This window comes from Sciurus carolinensis, chromosome 2 (genome assembly GCF_902686445.1).
Source record: "Sciurus carolinensis chromosome 2, mSciCar1.2, whole genome shotgun sequence".
NCBI classification, from domain to species: domain Eukaryota; kingdom Metazoa; phylum Chordata; class Mammalia; order Rodentia; family Sciuridae; genus Sciurus; species Sciurus carolinensis.
In genome coordinates, this window is record NC_062214.1 from 42838085 (window position 1) to 42856904 (window position 18820).

At 41.2% G+C, this 18820-nt stretch overlaps 1 pseudogene; it reads left to right on the forward strand.

Annotated features, from left to right (window-relative positions):
- The first annotated feature begins 16627 nt into the window (after nucleotides 1–16627).
- Nucleotides 16628–16727, forward strand: LOC124978414 (uncharacterized; annotated as a pseudogene).
- Nucleotides 16728–18820: the final 2093 nt, after the last annotated feature.

Below are 18820 nucleotides of genomic sequence, written 5' to 3' on the forward strand. Positions count from 1 at the left end.
CTTTTTCATCACAAAATTTGAGTTTTCTCTTTCTTTCTCTTTGTTAGTGTGGCTAAAGATTTATCAATTTTATTTATTTTTTCAAAGAACCAACTTTTCGTTTTGTCAGTTTTTTTCAATTGTTTCTTTTGTTTCAATTTCATTGATGTTAGCTCTGATTGTAATTATTTCCTGTCTTCTGCTGCTTTTGGTGTTGATTTGTTCTTTTTCTAGGGCTTTGAGATGTAATGTTAGGTCCTTTACTTGTTGACTTTTTATTCTTTTAATAAATGAGCTCAATGCAATGAACTCTCCTCTTAGTACTGCCTTCATAGCATCCCAGAGATTTTGATATGTTCTATCAGTATTCTCATTTACCTCTAAGTATTTTTTTATTTCCTCCTTGATTTCTTCTTTTATCCTTTCATCATTCAATAACATGCTAATTAGTCTCCAGGTGTTAGAGTAACTTCTATTTTTTTATTTTATCATTGATTTCTAGTTTCATTCCATTATGATCTGATAGAATGCAGGGTAGTATTTCTCTTTTTTTTTTTTTTTTGTATTTGCAGAGAGTTGCTTTATTGCGTACCATACAGTCTATTTTAGAGAAGGATCCATGTGCTGCTGAGAATAATGTGTATTCACTCAATGATGGACGAAATACTCTCTATATGTTAAGTCTAAATCTTTGTACTGAATTCTATAGTTTCTTTGTTTAGTTTTTATTTGGAAGATCTATCCAGTGGTAAGAGAGGTGTGTTAAAGTCACCCAATATTATTGTGTTGTGGTCTCTTTGATTCTTGAAATTGAGAAGTGTTTGTTTGATGTACATAGATGCTCCATTGTTTGGGGGCATATATATTTACAATTGTTTGTCTTGTTGGTGTATGATTCCCTTAAGCAGTATGGAATATCCTTTCTTTAATTTTTAAATTTTATTCTAACTAGTTGTACATAAAAGTAGGATGCATTGATTCATTTTTATAGGTCATATGTAAATGGAGTTTAATCTCTCATTTTTTCAATTATACATATTGTAGGATCACATGGGTCATGCAGTGATATATGTACATGAAGTAATAATGTCTGTTTCACTCTACTATCATTCCTTCCCACATATCCTTCCCACTTACCCCTTCACCTCCCTTCATTCCCCTCTACCTAATATAATGTCCTTCTTTATCCCTTCTGACTAACTTTGGTTTGAAGTCCACTTTGTCTGGTATGAGGATGGAAACCCCTGCTTGTTTACATAGTCCATGTGACTAATATGTTTTTTCCTAACTTTTCACCTTCAGTCTGTGGATGTCTTTGCCTATGAGGTGTGTCTGTTGAAGACAGCATATTGTTGGGTCGTGTTTTTTAATCCAATTTGCCACTCTGTGTCTTTTGATTGATGAGTTTAGGCCATTAACATTCAGGGTTATTGGGATATGATTTATATTCCCAGTCATTTTGGTTTATTTTTGGTTTTTAACTTGACTTACTTTCTCCTTTGATTGACCTTCCCTTTAATGTAGTTCCTCCCTTGGCTGGTTTTCATTGTTTTTTTGTTTTTCTTTTTGTTTTTGTTTTTTGTTTTTTTCATCCTCATGGAATATTTTGCTAAGAGTGTTCTATAGTGCAGGCTTTCTAGTTGTGAATTCTTTAAACTTTTGTTTATCATGGAAAGTTTTTATTTCATCTTCAAATCTGAAGTTTAATTTTACTGGATATAAAATTCTTCGTTGGGAGCTGAAGAAATGGCTCCTTTTGGAGAGCGCTCACCTAGCATGCCGAAGGACTGCGGTTCAAATCCCCTGCCCAGAAGATGACAGGAAAAAAAAATAAAATAAAAATCTACGAAAAAATTAAAAAAAAAAAAAAAAAAAAAAATTCTTCGTTGGCATACATTTTCTTTCAGAGCTTGATATGTGTTACTCCACGACCTCCTGACATTGAGGATCTGGGTTGAGAAATCAGCTGATATCTGAATTGGTTTCCCCCTATATGTAATTTCTCACAGCATTTAAAATTCTATCTTTATTCTGTATGTTAGTCATTCTTATTTTAATGTGCCTTAGTGTGGGTCTGCTGTAGTTTTGTACATTTGGGGTCCTGTAAGCCTCTTGTAGTTGGTTCTTTAGATTTGGGAAGTTTTCTGATATTATGTCATTGAAAAGACTGTGCATTCCTTTGGTTTGTATCTCCACACCTTCGTCTATTCCAATAAATCTTAAATTTTGGTCTTTCATGTTATCCCATATTTCTTGGAAGTTCTGTTCATGGTTTTTTACCATCTTCTCTGTGCAGTCAACTTTTTTTTCAAAAGTATATATTTTGTCTTCATTGTCTGAGGTTTTGTCTTCCAAGTGGTCTAGTCTGTTGGTGATACTTTCCATTGAATTTTTAATTTGGCTTATTATTTCCTTCATTTTGAGAATTTCTGCTTGATGATTCCTTTTTATAACCTCTGCCTCTTTACTGAAGTGATTTTTCAATATTTTCTCTCCAATATCATCCTTCATTTTGAAGATCATTCTAACTGTATTTTCTAAACTCCTTCTCTGACGTTTCTTCTACTGTGTTGTCTATGGATTCTATTGTTGGAACACCTTTGTTTGAGGAGCTTCGTTTCCTTGTTTTTTCATGTTGTCTGTGTGTCTTCTCATCTAGCGGTATGGAGCTGAGGCAGTACAGATTCTAACCTGCAGTCTTATAGTGTCCCTGAAGGCTTCCAGTACCTTACCTTTAAGGGGGAGACCAGTATTAACAACACCCAATGCAAACAATATACCACAGTAAACCATATGACTCCTATTAAGGCATTTACAGTTTTGTCACAATAGACAGAAATGAAGTATTCAGTTATTGTCTAAATAGTAAGTTTACTAAAGGGGTTTACCATTTCAAATGATGGACAATGAGGGAACAGAAGTAGTGTAAGATGTGATGTTTTATGAGGGAGAGGGAGAGAAGATAGAGGTAAAATTTTATAGGAAGAGCGAGGGAGGTATTAATAGATTGACTCAGTATAAGAGAAGTAAAAAAGAGAATCCAGGGAGACAGGTAGGTGAGAGAAAAAAATATGTACAGATTTTTTTTTTAAGTAAAATATAAGAATATATAACAAAACTGTCATATACTATTCAGACATCCCATTCCTCAATAAATTGATGCATGAAAAATATTTGGATTCAAAGATGGTAGAGGTGTGAGAGAAAGGGCGGGGGGAAAAAAAAAAGGGAGGAAAGTATTAATGGAAGATTGATTGCGTCCCTTGGCTTTCAAATATTTTCTCAGCTTCCCTTCTCCGCCAAAAGGGTTGTCTGAAGTTTGATGTTGGCTCCAGTCCAGTGGGTACCAGACCAGTTGGGTAGGTGAGCAAATAGCAAGATGCCCTCACACCCTCTTACAGTGTTCCCACTGGTTGTATCTGGCCTCTTCTGTCCCTGCACACCTCAGGGCTCACTGAGCTGGAGAGAGCCCAGTTTTCTCCAGTTTCTTCAACCTCTGCTTTCCCCAGGGAACTGCCCCTAGTATCCGGCTTTTCATAGGCTTGCCAGACCCAGACTGGCCCACACAAACCCAGCTGCAATCTGATGGACCTGGGCTTCAGCTTCCCCAGGCCATGTCTTGCTGCAATCCCAAAATCCCAATGCCCTTTCAACTTGCATAGAGACCCCAAGGGATGCACTCCCACAAAGAAGTGACCCTGCAAAGAGGCAGCCAAGTGGCAGGGACTACCAACCACACAGAGCAGAAAAACCTCAGGTGCAACCAGACCTGCAGGTATCCCAGTATATCTCCAGGCCCTGGCTTGAGTCCCCAAACTGAGGTGGCCACACCCCGAGATGGCGGTGACCTCAGTTGCAAACCTACAGGGCCCTGGCTGTTGTCCCACGATGGTGGCAACCAAGTGTAACCAAACCTACAGTACCGTGACGATGAACTTCCAGGCAACAGCAGTAGTAGGCGATCTGCTGGCAGTCTGCAGGTTAGCAGCGGAGGATCAGCAGGTGGACATTGGGTGGTGGGTGGTGGGTAGGTGAGAGGGAGGCAAATGGCGGATGATAGGTGATGGTCAGTGAGAGTGATCTGCACTCAAAAGGCAGGCAATATGCTGGCAGATGGTGATTGTGGTGGACAAATGAGATAAACCAGGGGATTGGTGGGCAGTGATGACTGCCTCACAGAGAAACAGTATTTCCTCAGCTTGAATCCCAAGTTATGGAGCAACAAGGAATGCAGCCTCCCTCCAGTCTGCCATCTTGGATCTGTTTCAACTTTTTCTAAATTTAATTTTATTTACTTTTTATGGTGCCAGGGATCAAACCCAGGGCCTTCTACATGCTAGGCATGTGCTCTACCACTGAGCTACATGCCCAGGACTTTGTGGTTTTTGTTTGTTTTTTGGTTCTGGGGCTTAAATGTAAAGGTACAACTGGACCCCTTTTTATTTTTTGAGACAAGTTCTGGCTAAATTGCTGAGGCTGTCCTTGAATCACCTGCCTCAGCCTCCCGAGTTTTTAGGATTACAGGTATGTGCCACCACGCTTGACTTGGACTTTGTTTTTAAATTCAGTTTTGCCAACCCAGTAGCTTATTTGGTTCTATGTAAATGCCTAGGAGAAGGTGTTCTCAGCAAGCTCCCAACCATAGTCACCTGTTAGAGAATACAGTACAAGTAGAGAAGAGGGTTGCTGGAGACCTTTATACTCTCTCTATACACTTCTGTATTCATGTGGGGGGTGAGGGGGAATCCCATACTGCATATATTCCTGTAGGCAGTAATTTCCAAAGTTAAAAATCAAGTGAGTCTGTTAAAAGTTGAAGTAATAAGCTGGATGTGGTGGCACACATGTAATCCCAGTGACTTAGAGGCTGAGGCAAGAGGATTTCAAGTTCAAGGCCAATCTCAGCAATTAGCAAAACCCTATCTAAAAATTAAAAAGGGACATGAATGTATCAGTGATAAAGCACTCCTAGGTTCAATATCTAGTTCCATCAAAAAAAAGAAAAAAAGTTATTGCCCTAGGCAGGGTGGTGTGTACCAGCTATTCAGGAGGCTGAAGCAGGAGGGTCACCTGAGCCTAGGAGTTCAGGATCAGCCTGGGCAACATAATGAGACCCTATTTGTTTAAAAAGTTATCACTACTAAGACAAGAGGAGAAAGCCAAATTTGAATTTCTGAATGAGTCACAATTTTTCAAGAATTAATATGTAACTATTACTAATTTTTGGATACTACCTTTTCTCATAAGTGATACACAGCATATTAAAATTCAGTGACATGAAACTGAGGGTACACAATAAGAGATTTTTCTAATTAAGCATAATTAAAACATTTTTAAAAAGAGGTTAATATTGCTTTTTAGGAGGCTTCCTCACAGAAATTCAGGACATAACCTTGTAGTTTTTAGTTTTGAAAAAAATTATTAGATTCAAAACTAACCACATTCCCTTTTCTGATGTAGTTTTGCTCTTAACATATTTAGCTGCTGACCAAAGCTTCAGACTGGTACTTAAAAATAATTTGAAATTTAAAAATAAAAGTATGGCTTTTTTCCCCTTCGAAACATGGTCTGTCCTTAGAGCCATTAGACCACAATAATCTGAGAACATTAACCTCTATGAATCTATTACAATTCCAGGAAAACTTGTCAACATATGACCTATGGTTTTTCGTGTTGACCCTGGTAAATACAGGAAGAGGGTTAGTCATAAGTCAGTGTTTCTAGGTAACCAATTTGCCTACTGGCTTTAAAAGGAGTTAGAGAGGGGTAATTTGTTTTAATCACTGTAGCTTTCCACCTGAACAATTAGACATTTGATTATAACCTACTGCTTCCCTTGTGCACACAGAAAAGTGAAGCAAGGGAAGTGGGAACTTGAATTTTCAAAGAAGCCCTTCAGGCGTTTTGAGCTGGTACCTGAAGAAAACACTCTTAAAACATTTGCTAAATAAAGGGCAGAAGTGACTTTATTCCTGTCCCAGAGCCCTAAAAATTAAGCAGAAAGTTGCTGCTCCTGGACATCTAATCTGCTGGTCCTCTTAAATAGAAGGGAACTTGAAAGAATCTCTTTGGGGAGATGCTCATGATTGAGCAAAAAACTTGTATGCCGCCTTGACACTAAAAGTTTTCAGGTTTGAGTAATGCACTTGTAAAATCTAATCATAAAATGATGTTCTGGGTTAGGATTTGAGTCTTTCATTTTTGCTTAAAGAAAGTAAATAGAACATTACAGATAAAAACTCTTGTGTTTGTTTCCCTAATCCCATTTCCCTCTTCCCTGGGACAAACATCATAAATTTAGTATGTATCTTTCCAGTGTATACTTTTATAGTTTTATTTTATGTATGGTCTCCATGAATAATATAGTTCTGCCTCCTGTGTTTTAATTTTTACTTGGTTTGTCTTGACTTCCTCCACCCCCTGCCACAGTGCTGGGGATCAAATACAGGCCTTATACATAGTGGGCAAGCTTTCTACCACTGAGATATACCCCAACTCTCAACATTTGTTTCTGAGATCTGTCCAGGTTGACCACTTCTAGATCTAGTGCACTGGTTTTAGCTGCTCTGTAATATTTCCTCATTTTTTATTGTCATACTAATGGGCTATAAGATTTTCAATGTTTTGCTTCCATAGACAGTGCTGCAGTGAACACCTTTGCATGTGTATCCCAGTACATACAAAGGACATGCAATTATAGGAGAAAGCAGGGTGTGAATCATGGCTTTGCCATTTACTAGCTCTGAGACCTTAGACAAGTTACCTGACCTCCTAACCTCATTTCTTCATTTGTATATTCAGGGGTGTTTTAGTTAGCTATTTCACTGACCTGACAAGAACAATTTTAGAGGAGGAAAAGTTTATCTGGGGTTCATAATTTCAGCGGTCTCATTTCATGGCTGACTCCATTGCTGTGGGCCTGAGGTAGGGCAGAACATCATAGCAGAAAGGTATGGCAGAGGAAAGCAGCTCCTGACATGAGAATCAGGAAGCAGATCTCTACTCACCAGGGACAAAACATAAACTCCAAAGGCACTCCCCTGGGACCCACCTCCAGCAACTACCTACCTGCCTACTACAGTTAACACCCATTCATCTCTGTCAGTGGATTAACAAACTGATTAGGTTACAGTTCTCCTAATCCATTCATTTCACCTCTAAATTTTCTTGCATTGTCTCACACATGAGCTTTTGTGGGACACATAATCTAAACCATAACAAGGAGGAATAATAATACTTAGAGTTGTGAGAATTAAATGAAGCAAGCACTTAGGACAGTGCCTGCCACAGAGTGGGAACAAAATGTCAACCATCATTGTCAAACGATCAGACCTGGACATGTCTTTGCCGGGTCACAGCTTGAACATTACTGCCAAATTTCTCTTCATAATGGTAATATCAACTTGCATTCCCATGAGTAGTGTCTGAAATTTCCTGATTTTCCGTGTATTTTGAGACCTCTTAGGCCCTACCTTTTATGGTGAAAGTAAATTTTTTAAATTTGCAACACCATCATTGCTTGCCTTTGAAATCTGCTTTAAAACGGGATTGCCCTCTAGTGGTGAGAGAAGTGCACTGCAGTTATGGGGTAGGAGCCAAAACTGAGCAGACTTCCTTGTATCTTGGGGTAATTTGGGCAATTTGGTTACTAACAGGTTTGAATAAGGTCAACTACATGAATTTTCCATTATCTACTCCCTATTTTTAGGCAGTTTCTACTTATTAATTTTTCTACTATGGTGATTCTGAGCCTTTTCCATAAATCCGAGATGAAGAAAGATCTGTCTTCTAAGCCCAGCAAGGCCTCTTTGCAGCTGAATGCATCTGGGTCACTGCTCAGAAAAGAGAAGTGAGATAAAATAGGAAAGAGGCTACTTACCAAATGGGCAGGAGACTGCAGTTACTTGAGCAGTCCTAAATCTCCAGTGGGAGAGATAGTAATGTGAACATCAGTGCTGGTCACACAAACACCACAGAGGGCTGAGCTGAGTCTGCTCAAAAGGGTCCCCATTAATATATTTTCAGATCGGCCTCAGATTAGCTGCTGGGAAGACTTCTGTAATCAGTCTGAAACAAGTTAGGAATGCTTAAGATGTTAAATATTGATCATCAAAGGCATAGATGTGTTTTAAAATATCTGTACAAAAATGTTCATGAGAGTTAAGGGTATAAAAAAGCAATGTTAGCCATGGCACACACCTGAAATCCCAGCAACTCAGGAGGCTAAGGCAGGAGAAGGGCAAGTTCAAGGAAAGCCTGGGGAACTTAGCAAGACCCTGTCTCAAAATCAGAAGTGAAAAGGGATCTAGCTCAGGTAAGGTGCCCCCTGGATTTGATTCCTGATGCCACAAAAAAAAAAAAAAAAAAAAAAAAAAGTGTTACTTAAATGTTATATAAAATCTTTAAATTACTGTCACTAAATATATAGAGTATCAAAAGTTACAAATAAGAAAACAATCTGAACAACAGCAAGCAAAGGTCAGTTGTAATTAGAAACAGATTCAGGGCAATATGGACTGCCCCACCACACCAGGTTCATGACCATTTCTAAGCTTCTGTTTGTAATGATTCCTTTGCCCAAAACAACTTCCTTTCATCCTTTTGTTCAGCCATATCTTAATTGTCTAAGTGCTTGGACCCATACCCCAATCCTACCCATGTCCAGCCCAAGTCTTAACTGTTCCCCAGGAAACAAGTTGGAGAGAGGAAGCCAAAGCTGCAGAATCAGGCAGACATGGTGCAAGTCCCAGCCTTGCAGAGTTAAGTCACTTCACCCCCTCCATGCCTGTTTCTTCGGTGGTAATTTGGGGAGTGTAGTAACTTCAGTGTTGTTGGATATTAACATGAGAAGATGTGACAAACAACATGGAACAGACACTGGGCAAATATTAAATTGTTCCTTCTTGGAACTAGCCCCACCCTTCATTGAACTCCCGTGGTGCCACTATTTTTACCAGCCACATTTATTATTTGTATCTACTTTGATCTGTCATTGCACTGATTCAGATGTGAATATCATCGCCCCATTTCATGGGAAATGTCTACAGTGCCAAACAAATGTGTAGCACATCCAGTATACTGTGTATTAAGTGAACTCTCCTACGTGTGGACACCTTATTTTCCATTACTATAATCTCCAATTAAATGTGCTGGACACAATGGTACATTCCAATAATTCCAGTTACTCGAGAGGCTAAAACAGGAATATCACAAGTTGGAGGCCAGACTGGGCAACCTAGACCCTGTCTCAAAATAAAATTTTAAAAAGAACTGGGAGTATATAGCTCAGTGTCAGAGTGCTTGCCTTACCTGTGTGAAGTCAGTACTGGGCAGGGAGGGAAGTGCACATTGCTTTTTAATCTAAGACTTGGGTAATAGTTACACAACATCACATGCAGTACAGGTAGTCACAAGATGAAAGAATTGGCTGCACCTTGAATTCAAAGTCAAGCAAATGAAAGAAGTATACAAGAGCCACATACAAGAGTGCTTTAAGAGAGATAAGAGAACAGGAAACAACAGAGAGAGATCTGGGGGCCAGAATGGCTTACCAGAGGCTTTTTTTTTTTTTTTTTTTTTCCATCATAGATATTCCAGTTAGTGCTGGTCAGCCCTTGGTTAAGAGGCTATGAGTGCACCTGTGAACTCCATTTGAAAGGTATGTGTCAAACTAGAGGTGTCACATAGTGGATCAGGATTTATAAAATGGAACTTGTGAGGCAACACAGGACAGGACTCTGTAAAAGTCATGGGATTGTGAGTCGGATAAGGTACTAGAGTTTTCAGAGAGACGGAACTAGTAGGATATATAGATAGGTATGTAAGTGAGGATTTATTTGGAGAATTGGCTCATATGATGACGGAGGTTGAGAAATCCCATAATCTGCCATCTGCAAGAAGAAGAACCAAGGGAACTGGTGGTGTGGCTCAGTCCCCGTCAGAAGGCCTCAGAACCAGGGAAACTGATGGTGTGACATAGTCTGAGGCTGAAGGCCTGTGAACCTAGGGACCTGCTACTCCTAATCCTGTAGTTCGAAGGCCAGAGAACCTGAAATTCTGATGTCCAAGGGCAGAAGAAGTGTGTTCTTCCTCTAAGACAGAGAATTTGCCTTTCCTCTGCCTTTTTGTTCTACCTGGATCTAGTCAACTAGATGGTCCTCCTCACAAACACATTGGATGAAGATGGGTCTTCCTTAGTCCATTGATTCAAATGCCAAGTATTTTCTGCTAGAAAAACCTTCACAAGGGGTCTGGGGGCCGTGGCACACACCTATACCAGCAGACTGGGAGGCTGAGGCAGGAGGATCACACGTTAAGCAGGAGAATACCGTCATTCCATTCCCTTTCAAGAAAATCTGCATTGTTTGGAGAACAGAATACAGGAGGAAAGAATCAAAGCAAAGAGACTGGTTGGGCAACTATTTTAATAGTCTAGATCAGGGGTCAGCAAACTGGCTGGCCCATGAACAAATCTTGACAGTTGCTTGTTTTTTTACAGGCTATGAGCTAAAAATTGTTTTTACTTTTTTTTTTTTTTTTCGGCGAATGGGATGCTAGGGATAAAACCCCGGGTCTTGCAAATGCTAGACAAGTGTTCAATTGCTGAGTTACATCCCCAGCCCTATTTTTAAAATTTGTGAAACATATCAAAAGTAGAGCTAGAAGCCAGCTGCAGTGGCACATGCCTATAATCCCAGAAACTCAGAAGGCTAAGGAAGGAAGATTGTAAGTTCAAGACCAGTTTCAGCAATTCATGGAGACTGTCTCAAAATTTTAAAATAGGGCGGGGGGGTACAGTTCAGTGGTAGAGCTCCTTCCTGTCATGCATGAGGCCTAGGTTTGATCCCCAGCACTGAAAAAAAGAAAAAAAACAAAATCAAGATGCATGAAAATAATAAAAATTCTAAATTCCATTGTCCATAAATGAAGTTTTGTTGGAAACCAGCCATTTGTTTACATATCATCATGGCTGCTTTCATTCTATAGCAGTGGGATAAAGTCTTGCAACCAAGACTATATGGCCTACAAAACCTAAATTTATTATCTGAACTTCACTAGAAAAAGTTTGTCAATCTGGTTGTGATGAGAAGTAAGTAGCTTAGATGAAAGGAGTGACAGAAAATGCTGCGAAGGAACCAGACTTAAGATGTATTTTGGGAGACCTGCCTGACGGTTTGGATGAATAGAGTGAGGAAGACAATAAATGAAAGGCAACTTCTAGGTTTGAGGCATGGGTTTGAGGCATTGTGAGTTATTTGCTGGGATGGCAAAGACTGGAGGAGGGACACTTCAGGTACTGTTCTGAGTCTTCTCCTCACTAACTCTATCAGTTAACATTTTCTGTGCAACAAATCACCCCAAAATTTAATGGTTTAAGACTTATTTCTGAACTGAGCACCTCTAATCCATGCCAGCTCAGCGGAAGCAGGATGATCCAAGATGCCTTCACATGTCTAAGGATTGGCTCCGTGACAGCTAGGCCAGGGAGATGCCTGGGCCCTGTGACTACACCTCCAAGAGGCTAACCTTCAGTTCATGCAATGGTGGCAGAGGGTTCTCAGCAGCAGCAAAAGCACTTTACAGGTCTTGGTGTGGGCCATTTTTTCTGTTGTCCCATTCACCAAAGCAAATCAGATGGCCAAGGCAAGGGGTGGAGAAACAAACTCCATCTCTTCATGAGAGGAGTGTGGATATAGGAAAAGAAAGGATTGGGCCATTTTTATTATCTACCATGCTAACGGCATAACCCAGGTAAGTTATCTAAAGCTTCTAAGATTCAGTTTATTCATCTGTAAATGGGAAATAATAAATAATACATAGAGTTTTCTTTATTTTTGTTGTTCTTACTTTTTGTTGGTTTGTTTTTGCAATGCCGAGGATTGAATCCAGGTATGCCCTTGCACACACCAGGCAAGTGCTCCACCACTGAGCCACATCCCCATCTATTGTTCTTATTTTAATTTTGTTTTGTTGGTACAGGAGATTGGATCCAGGGGTGCTTTACCACTAGCTGTATTTCTAGCCCTTTTTATTTTGAGACAGGTTCTCACTAAATTGCTGAGGCTGGCCTCCAACTTGCCATCCTCCAGCCCTCCGAAACCACTGGGATTACAGGCACCCACCACCCTCTTATCCCCCTTAGGGTTTTAATAAAAATTAGAAAATAACAAATTTTAAAATCTCTGGCACATAACAAATACTGAGAAATAGCTGCTTAATTGTTATCATAATAATGATCAAATTGGGTAAACTGATATTTCTTAAACTTCAGTCACTCCTGTGCAAAAAAAAAAAAATTCTATATTTTTGCATATCTGAGGACCACATAGATTGCTATTTCATTAAACAGCTCATTATTTAAAGAAATTGATTGCAAAAGAAAATATTTATCTCACTACTATAATGGAAAATGGCTCCCATTTGGCGTAATAGATGGTAACCATAAAATAAATAAAATAAAAACAAAGCAGGGCTATTGATTAATTCTAACTCAGTTCTTTCCAAAAGCTGAATCTAAGGGTTGCTCTCTATTTTTAAAAGAGAGTATTCCAGGGCTGAGGATGTGGCTCAGTGGTAGAGCACTTGCCTAGCATGTGCAAGGGCCTCAGGTTCAATCCCCAGTACTGCAAAAAAAAAAAAAAAAAAAAAAAAGAAAGAAAGAAAAAAAAAAGGCCAGGTGCAATTTAGCAAGACCTTAAACAATTTATCGAGACCCTGTCTCAAAATAAAAAAGGGCTAGGGATGAGGCTCAGTAGTTGAGCACCCCTGGGTTCAATCATTGGTACCAAATAAAAAGAGAAGGGGGTACTCCAGCAAAAGTCAGGTGCCAACTTCTTACCTCCAGAAGTTTTCTTCTCAATAATGATCCAGAAGATAGAAAAAGCACTAACCTATCTGGACACAGTGGTACACACCCTTAATCCCAGTTGCTCAGGAGGCTGAAGCAGGAGGATCACAAATTCAAGGTGAACCTCAGCAATTCAGTGAGACCCGGTCTCAAAATAAACTTTTTTAAAGGGTTGGGGGTGTAGTTCAGTGGTAGAGCACTTGCCCAACATGTGTGAGGTCTGAGGTTTAAACCCAGCACCACAAAGTAAATAAATAATGTAAAAATAAGAAGAAAAAAGACTAACTTTTCTCTGTGTTTCTGTCTCAACCTCCCAAGTAGCTAGGATTACAGGCATAAGCCACCACACCCAGCAGAACCTGAGAACTCCTGCCTGAAGGTTCTGTTTGGGTGCAGATTGGGCCAAAGTTCCATGGAGTTTACACCCCTGGGGCAATTCTTAACCAAGGAAAATCAGGATAAACAGCCAGCCGAGAGCAAGTCACGGCCCTGTTCTGCACGGTCACCCAGGGGCGTGCAGCAGTACTGGGCCCCCCTTGCCCATGACAGTGACCTCTCCCTGACCACTCTGTACTGACTCTCCTCTTCCCTATTCACCACTTCACTGCTTTACACACTTTCTGGGGTCACCTAAATGTCTCCAGGGTCTGCTTTTAGGGGAACCCAAACTAAGATAGGTGACTGATTGCATGTGTGGATGAGCATGCCTTGCAGTAAAATGGAAGCCAGCTCGCCGGCTGCCCCCACCTAGCACACGCTGCTGCTTCCACGGTGTGTCTAGACTACGTTGGAACACGTGCACAGCCACCAGTTCCCGCACAGGAAAAAGCTCTTCTCGGCTGTCCCCACCATCCTGCTATTTGTCATTCCATCCATCTGCTGTCCCCGCGAAACACTCACCCACGTCAGCTAAAATGGTACTCTGGGCTTGGAACCGGCTGAGGAAATGTCAGGCTGGTAGAACAGAGGAGAGAATAGCAACTGTGTGGACCATGGTGGTGATACAAATCTGCCCCTCTGCGGAGGGGCAGAGGGAGTCCAGGAGGCATCTCATGGGGCAGTTGTTATATAGAGGGGACTCAGAAGCGGACCCTGGGAAGCAGCTGGGTCAAGGCCCTACATCCACCTCTTTCTTGGTATCTCAGGGCTCTTGGCCCCTTCCTGGAACCAGCCTTTGCAACAGTTACTACTTCCTGTCCCTCTACAACAGAGGGAATGCCCCAACATACAACCAATTGCTTAAAGTTGCTGTTTATTTTAAAATATTTATCTGTAGTTTTCCAATCAGTCTTCCATGTAGCAGTCCAACAAAAATGTGTGGATTTTCATGCCTGAGGTCAGTTGCAGGATGTACCTCAGGAAACAGTGTGTGCCCATGTGAGCTAAGAATGAATGTTTTTTTTCCCCCAAGGGGAAAGGGCCATTCTAAAAGCAATGCTATTTGTACACACACACACACACACACACACACACACACACACACACACACTGGGAATTGAACCCAAAGGCATTTTACCACTGAGCTGTAGTCCCTGTTCTTTTTATTTTTTATTTCGAGACAGGGTCTTGCTAAATTGCCCAGGCTATCCTCGAACTTGTAATCCTCCTGTCTGAGCCTCCCAAGTGTCTGGTATTATTACAGCCACCATACCCAGCACTATTTGGAACTTAGAAGATTAAATACTTATATAGTCATTCCTCCAACAAATATTTATTGGGTAACTATTTGAAGCTAAGCACTGTCCTAAATATATATATATGGGTCCTAAAAGTCCTAAATATATGAGTATAAATGTCAGGATGTTTTAAGTGCTGTGGAGAATGGCAAAGCAGAAGAAAGGAAATGAAAAGACACAGAAACTGCAGTTTGAGCTGGGGCGGTCAGCAAAAGTACTCTGGCTATCTGTTGCTGTACCATAAACTACCTCCAAACAACAATCATTTGATCATCTCTCAAGATTTTGTGAACTGCCAGGCTTGATGGTACATGCCTATAATCCCAGTGGCCTGGGAGGCTGAAGCAGGAGGATCACAAGTTAAAAGCCACCTCAGCAATTTAGTGAGGTTACAAGCAATATAGCAAGATCCTGTCTGAAAAATCAAAAATCAAAAGGGCTGGAGGTGTGGTTCAGTGGTAAAGCACCCCAGGGGTAAATCCCTGGGACAGAAAAAAAGAGAGAGAGAGAGACAGAGAGAGAGAGCTTTTGCAGATTAACCGGGATCTGCTAGATGGTTCTTTCATTCCACAAAGGATTTTATGGAGGCTGAAGTCATCTGGACTTGACTGGGCTGGAACATCTACAACAACTCATTCACTTTTCTGATGGCTTGGCAGGGATGGCTGGGAGCCTGGGCTCAACTGGATGTTGGGATGGGACAAGTGGACTCTTCTTTCCTTGTAGTCTCAGGTCTTTTCCCTCTACACAAGGCTGGTCCATGTGGCCTTTCTAGTAGTGTACCTAGACGTCTGACATAGCAGCTTGGGGCTCCCAACATTCAAAACCCAAAGCTGCCAGGTTATCTTAAGGCCCCACAGAAAAAGAAAAAGAGATCGGAGGACAGAGCTGGGTGTGTTGGCTATAATCTCAGTTACTCAGGAGGCCAAGGCAGGAGGACTGCAAGTTTGAAGCCAACCTGGACAACTTTGTGAGACTGTCACAAAATAAAAAAGGGGGGGGTGGGTAATGTAGCCAGGCACAATGTTACACACCTGTAATTCCAGCGATTCAGGAGGTTAAGGCAAGAGGATCACAAGATCCACGCCTCCCATTATTACCCTGCGTTCCACATCTGGCATTCTCCATACTCTTTCTCTACTCGACAATTTCTCCATGATGCTTGGCACCTCCTGCATACTTGATATCGTACACATTAATCTCACTGGTGGTTGTTCTTCTCCCTCTAGAATGTGAACTCAAAAGAGGCAGGGATTGCTGTCTGGGCTATAGGCCCACAACTGGTATATGTTGTCTAAAGGAACTGATCAGTCTTTGTAGCCTCAGCTGGGTCTAACACAATGTGTGACACAGGTAAGGACCCTAGAACATACTGGATGACTGAATGGGTTTAGCAACAAGATAACTTACAGTTCCACTCAGTTTATCCAAAAGTCACATGCTGGTAAACAATTATCCAGGGGAAATAAAGAAGAAAGGGGGAAAAAAAAAAAGGCCTTGAAATCAACCCAAAGAGTGGCTAAAGGTCACAGGACAGACCCTCATTCACCTGTGATTCTGCTGCTTCTGATAAGCTGGTTATCAAGCAATTGTAGCCTGGAAAGCCCTGGATTAAAGGAAGCGGGGCCAAGGACAAGAAGGAAAACAACAGCTGCCAGCAAAGGGAGTGCAGGAAAAAGCAATAGAGGGTGGTGTTTCAGAGCAGAGCCATCTAGGGCTGCAGAGCAAGAACAAGTCATCCGGGGACCTCGGCAACTCTGGGGATTGTGCCTACAAACTATTTAACAGGGGCTGGGGTTGTGGCTCAGCACCACATGTAAATAAATAAAATAAAGGTCCATCAACAACTCAAAAACAACAACAACAACAACAACAAAACTAAGAGGTGACATCTGTAATGACCATTATATCACTTAAAAGAGTCAATGATACTGGACATGGTGGTGCACACCTGTAAACTCAGCAACTCAGGAGGCTGAGACAGGAGGACTGCACATTCTAGGCGAGCAATTTAGCAAAAGCATGTTTCAAAATAAAAACTAAAAGGGCTAAGGATGCAGCTCAGTGGAAGAGTGCCCCTGGCTTCAACCCCCTATACCGGTGGTGGCATGAGTCAAGGAGTGCTTGTTGCTTCAGCAACACATATACTAAAGTCAGGCCTATACAAAGATTGGCATGACCTCTGGGCAAGGATGATGCATATTTGTGAAGTGATTCATATTTTTTATATATTGTTGAGTGACGTTTGATACATGGGATTGAACTCGGTGGTGCTTTACCTCTGAGATATATCCCCAGCCCTTTTTATTTTTTTAAATTTTGATACAGGGTACTTGTTAACTTGCCCAGTTGGCCTTGAACTTGCAATCCTTCTGCCTCACCCTCCTGAGTCTCTGGGATTAAAGGTGTGTGCCACTGTCCCTAGCATTGTTAAGCTTTTTAAAATGCACATATGAAATGTAGAAAACAGGGGCTGAGGATATAGCTCAGTGGTGAAGTGCTTGCCTGTCACACATAAGGCCCTGAGTTCAAATCCCAGCAAAACACACACACACAAACACACACACAAAGTAGAAAAGATGTAAAAGAAATAAATTGAGAGAGTACTTCGTAGCAAACTGTCATTCCCACTGTATTTTTTTACTTTTTGGTAGCATTAAATATTTTTATTAAATAGAAAAAAAGAACCAATGATGTTCACTGTCCAGTTTAATATGAGAAAGTACACAAGCCTAAGAAAACTTCTCTTTCAAAACAAATAGTAACTGGGCATGGTGGCATACACCCACAATTCTAGCAACTGGGGAGGCTGAGGCAGGAGAATCTTGAGTTCAAGGTGAACCTCAGTAACTTAGTGAGACCCTCAGCAACTTGTCTCAAAACTTAAAAAAAAGGAAAAGAATAAAGCAAAGTAGGGGTGGGGGTACTAGGATTGTAGCTCAGTGGCAAAGTGACCCTGGGTTCAATCCTAATGCCTAATGCCAAAAAAAAAAAAAAAAAGTAGCCCCATGTACCTACCCTGTTGAAGAAAATGCACCTACACTTAACACAGACTCCACTGACTTCCTGGACCACTTCCCCTCCCTTTCTACTGCAGCTCCATCTTGCTGTGTACTATGGTTTGGATATGGGTCCATTACAATTGAAGGTTTGGTCCCCAGGATGGTGGCATTGGGAGGTGGAACCTTTAGGAGGCAGGGCTGGTGGGAAGTTCTTAGATAACTGGGGATGTGTCCTCAGGGGGGATTATGGGATCCCAATTTCTCTCTCTGACTTCTTGTTTGGTGATGTATACCCATATACACACTGTCTTCTGCTGCGATGTGATGCAGCTGGGACACAGGACCCTCCCAGATCTGAGCTGATGCCAGTGCTGTGCTCTTGAACCTCCCAAACTGTGAACTAAATACACCTCCCCTTCTTCATAAATAATCTACATCAGACATTTTGTTGTAGTGACTAAACGCCATCTAATACACTCTCCCTCATTGATTCTTCTCACTAAAACATGAAGACGTGAAGGCTTATGGCTTCAGGCTCCCTGTGATCCAGCAACACAAATTCTCATCTCCACCTCATCCCTCCTCCTTGAACTCTATCCACCACTCACTGTGTCCTTGAGTTTATGAACACTTGGGTGTCTCATTAGCATTTTAAAAATCCAAACCTGAACTCCTAACTCATACCCTCCCCAGACCCCGCTCCCTCACAATTCTTCCCATCAGTGAACAATGCCTTGATTCTTCAAGTTGTACGAGGCAAAACCTTTTGGAGTCATTCTGTAATCCTCTCTTTTCCTTATAACCAGGATGACCATATACTTTATTATATAAACCAGAAGTGCCCCAGACAAATAAGGATGTATGGTCTAGCCATTAACCCACATGTAGTCCATCAGCAAACCCAGTTAGTTCTATTTTAAAAAACGTATCCAGCATCAGGCCATTTCTCACCAACTCCTCCACTGTCATCCTGGTCCAAGCATTCATTGTGTCCTGCTTTATTTTTGCAACAGCTTCTTAATTGGTCTCCCCACTTCCACCCTTGCCTCCCACCCCCAAATCTGTTCTCACAGCAGCCAGAGCAAATCCATTAAAACACAAATGAGAGCATGTTATTCCTCTGCTCAGAGCTCTCCTTGGTTTCTGTTATATTCATCTTGGATGAATGTCCCCTAGGGCCCATGCAGTAAAAGACTGGGTTGCCAGGTTGTTATTATTGGGAAGAGTTATAAACCTTTAGGAGGTGGAGCTTTATGGGAGGTCCTTAGGTTATTGGGAGCATACCCTTAAAGGGGATTATAGCACCCTGGCAGGTC